Genomic DNA, 4,915 nt, shown 5'->3' with positions numbered 1-4,915 from the left:
TGCAGAAAAAAACTAAGATTATATTGTTTCCCAGGAAGAAGCCACTTTTGATAAAYTCAGTGACACTATAAATATCTGGGAATATTGATTTTCAAGCTGGACAAACTGGTGAAGAATCCTTTCCAGAGGATTTTCCAGGCACATAGTTCAATTAAATAATTAAGTAATTAATTATTTTTATAGTATTCATTCATTTTATTAAAAACAAAACAAAACACATTACTTACAACAAAACAATACAAATCAAATAAAATGAAATGAAAGGCAGCAGAACAACCAAATCTTATGATATCTGCTCCTATTACATTCGGCTGTTCTGATAATACTAAATATAACAAAATAAAATAAAAATTTAGCATCATAGTTTATCTAAACTTTTTGAAATTGGCCTCTGTCTCTTTAAGAACCTCCTACCATTTCTGACACTCCCACTTCAGCACGTCTTCACAACAATGCTTTGGGGGAGGGGTGCTCTATGGTGCTGCAGACTGAGCTGCAGGGAGGAGCTTTGCGTAAATAGGCGGAGCTTTGTACCAGCAAGCGTTTAGGCAGCTCCACAGGAGATTCAAGGATTTCTCCAACATGAATGAGTCAAATCAACACTCTGGGTGTGTTTTCAAGGAGGGAATGACATCATAACATGATGTAAAGCCAAAAAAAATGTTGAATTTACATAAAACTACAACTTTAATGTATAAATATATATTTTAATTTGATGTTTTAATTTGATTGTGTTAGTGTGATGTGATGTGGGAACTAACTGCTGCCTATCTTGGCCAGCTCTCTCTAGAAAGAGGCTTTTAATCTCACTGGAGCTTCCTGCTTAAATAAAGTCAAATAAATAAATAAATAAATAGTTGCAAAAACCAAAAATAGCATTTATCTCCTGATTAAATCTTGATATATGAAAGACAAAAAAAATGAGTGTGAAAGCTCGGCCCTCCTCTCACAGGATCCACGCTGTTTAAAGTCCTACATTTACACTCGGACGGGGAGATAAAGATAGACTCTGGACATTTTCAGCGAGACATTTACAATCTATCAGCTTTAATAAATAATAGAGCTAATCTTAGCCGCAGCCTATCTGAAGGTTTCACTCAGTCCTGACCGGCGTGCTGTCCGGAGGGAGCATGCAGCTCYCCATTCTTCCAGTGAAAATGCATCATAAAGAATGGATGACACACACATGTCGGTGAGAATGCTCTCTAAAATGGTCTTCCTCCTTTAAAGAGTGAAGAAGAAATGCCCCATTTATTGGACCCTCCAGCCAGCAGTCCTGCAGCAGTGTGGAGGAAAAAGATTACAGAGCCCTAATCTCCCATTAACTTCCAGCCTCAGGTGCAGTTTAATTGTGGTYCTTATGTTGACAGGATGAGGAACAGCCAGGCCTACAGTGGATATTCTGCCCGGCAGACGTGCTAATGTGTGGGAGAGGGCTCGAGTGTGACTCCGCTGTCATGTCGGACCAGCAGAGAGCTCCTAAATGCAGACAGAATGAAGTTGGCAGGAACAGAGACGCTCAGTCATGTCTTCAAGTTTTCTGTAATTTGCTCTCGTCTTTAGGATGCCTGAAAGGAAAAGTGAAAAGTGACTCTGAAGTGCTTAAATGAATTAAAACATGTCTTATTGTCTTTCTTCATGGAGAAATAAGAGCTGAATTTTACTCAAATTTCTTGAACAGTGGTTCTCAAACTGGGGTCCCAGGACACCTAAGGGGTCCATGAGAGGTATCTTGGGGGTCCTCAAAAAATTTCACTAAATTGTTAATTTGGTTTTTATTTTTAGAAATGCATGGAGAACAATGAACCAATAAAACAAACATAATAGACTAAATAAAATGTAAATGTGAGCCATCACATCGAAACGAGGATTAAGTCCAAAAGTGGGATGTGGAGAAACCATTTGCAAGAATTGCATTTTGTCAAAATATAATGAATTAATGCCTTATCAATGCATCATTTGAATGAACTGTCTGAAATATGATCCTAAAAAACATTTTTGAACCTTTTTTTTGAGCAGTAGAAACAAAAAAAKCTGATTTTGAATTTTCCCCATGAGCTAACAATGGGCCTCATGCAAGAACATGTTCGTATTCTTATCCTAAATTTCTCTTACTTTTGTTCGTACAAAGGGTTCGTACGAACATGTCACGTCAGATTCAACAAACTCTTCTATCTTCAGGAAAAGTGTGTAAATGAGCTGCGTAAATTCCACCTGTTCGTATCAGCTGCTCGTGCACGAGAGAGGAGATTAGCATAATTACCACCCCAAAAACACCATATAAGGCTYTGTTTCCTGCCTCAGATACAAGGAAGTGTTCATTCATGAAAAATGTCAGCGATAATTAAAAAGAAGAACTTTACGAGTTCAGAGATTGAAGTCCGTCTGTCAGAGATCCAGAAAAGAAAATCTGTCATTTTTAGCAGGTCAGCTGTGGAATAAAAAGAGCTGCTAAAAGTATAAACAACTGTGTTAAATCATTTTCATTTATTCAGAAGCCACACCGCCGCGCACCATACCCCCACCCCCAGCGCGGTCGCAGGTGGTCTCAGTTGCGGTTCTGAAATAAGCATTTTAAAATATTTTATAAACAACACCAGAGTTTTAGGGTTTCCTTATRTTATAATACTTTTATAATGTTTGTTATATTATGTGTTAATTAAATAGGGTAAATACATGTCCGAATCATAACAACACATAAGTGAACCGTTTTTAAACCATTAGATTGAGGTTTGTTTGTCAGAATGCCTGTGATTCAGCTGTAGGCCAGCAGGTGGCGAACTCAGGCATTGAAGATCCTGGACTGTATTTAACAGGGGGACTTCCTGTTTCTCATTCAGTGTGTGGTTTTGACTTGCCAGTCCTTGGCATAATAAACCCCCACTCCAGAATTCTGGTGTTGTATGACATTTATTTCCTATCGCAGATCATCTTATTTAACACTTGTGTTTTCATCTGATTTCAGCCGATATTAAAACACGTATTTCTTACATTCCCATGGCATTTACAGGTTGAAATGACAATAAATTATCTTTTAAAACAGCATGGGGTTTATGAGGGGGTCCCTGGAATTGTTTTCACCATTGTAAGGGGTCCCCAGACCTAAAAGGTTTGAGAACCCCTGCTCTAGAATTCAATCATTTGTTTAAATTGAACATAAAGTCATTAAATAGACAGCTGCTGTTGTTGCCGTCACCAACATTAAATTCATCTTCAAACATGTTGGATCTGCAGAGCCTCGACCCAAAGTCAGACAATCCTGCAGAAACTCTTATTTCTTGAGCTGAAAGACGTGGTTTCGGTGATCGATAGCGTGGCGTGATGCTGCTGCGCACGTGGAAAAATCAATCCGTGCTCCTCCAGCTGCTGCATGACTTATTAATGCAACAAGCCTCATTATTTACAGAACACGTCGTGCAACTGAACAGGAGCTGAGAGCCGTCGGTTCCTGCATCACAAACACCCTTCAGGAAGCAGCAAATCACGAGGGAGGGGACAGGAGATGCCTTCAGGGACGCACACACCAAAATAAACCGGTGTCAGAGAGGAATCTTGTGACAGGAAGTCTCCGTTATCACACATTACTGACAGGAAACATTTGTTAAAGATCAAAAACAGRAGGCTTTATTTATGAAATCCAGATATTTAAATGACCAGACATGCTGGTTTTATCCCTTCAGGCCTCTTGGGGTGGCAGCTTCTCTGCAGAGAGTGAGAATAACATAATAATGCTAGAAAAACTGAAACTGCTCCTCTTAAGATGAGTAATTGTAAAAGTGGGAAAAGCTGCAACATTTGAAACCAATAATGTTGCAAATATTTCAGAGTAAATCCAAGAGGAGATTTTTAAAATGCATTTTCCAGAGCCCCTCTTTGATGAAACTATCTTTTTTCTCTGGTGCCTGAAGGTTTCCAGATGTCAGGGGACGTAAACGGGCTCCATTTGGTTCGACCCACCGTAGTGCTCAGCTGTACTCTCCTGCTCCGTCCCTCTCAGAGTGTAATTATGTGTCACTCTGTCTCCTCCGAGTCACTGTCACTCCTGACGGGTCAGAGGCCTCCGGTCCCTGTGGGTGATCCGATCAGCCGGGGCCCGATGGGGCTACAGGTGTTGGAGAAATGCTCTGTAGAAAATGAAATGACCACAGTTTATACATGTCAGGAAGCTGCAGGAGGAGAGTTTTTTTTAAACGTGAGTTTTTTTTAAATCACCTTCCTGGTGGGATTCAGAACCATCTGGACTCAATTAGTGTGAATTCAAGAGGCAAGATAAAAAAAAATACATGAGGCATCAGAGTCCTCAGTAAATACGTGAGAACAATTCAGAGTTTTACTCTCTGATTCTGTTCTGTTGGATCTTTAGTTTTTCAACAGGAATTAAGTTACACTGTTGATTGTGTGATGACATTTCTGTTTCCTGTTTGTTGCTCTGAATGTTGCCTGAACCAAGCAGAGCTGAGTAAAATATTCATAATTGATGACTTTCAACAGTTTCATCAGTTGCCTCACCTTAACATGTAACTAGTAAACTCTAAGGTGATATTTTAGGAGCACTAGTAAGAACAAACAGCAGCTTGTAGTCGGGCAAGCAAGGGACACCGTCCGTGCTCATCTTGGGCAATGATCATCCTGACCACGGTCCTTTCCACCATCCCCGGGATCAAATGCACTATTAAAAGTTTCCTGTCCTTGTGGAGTACCATGACCACAGTGTACCATCTTCTGACCATGTCCATCCCTTTATGACCACAGTGTACCTTCTTCTGATCATGTCTATCCCTTTATGTCCACAGTGTACCATCTTCTGACCATGTCCATCCCTTTATGACCACAGTGTACCTTCTCCGGACCATGTCCATCCCTTTATGACCACAATGTACCTTCTCCTGACCATGTCTTCCCTTTATGACCACAG

This window comes from Austrofundulus limnaeus, unplaced genomic scaffold (genome assembly GCF_001266775.1).
Source record: "Austrofundulus limnaeus strain Quisiro unplaced genomic scaffold, Austrofundulus_limnaeus-1.0 Scaffold105, whole genome shotgun sequence".
NCBI classification, from domain to species: Eukaryota; Metazoa; Chordata; class Actinopteri; order Cyprinodontiformes; family Rivulidae; genus Austrofundulus; species Austrofundulus limnaeus.
This window is presented reverse-complemented; position numbering follows the sequence as displayed.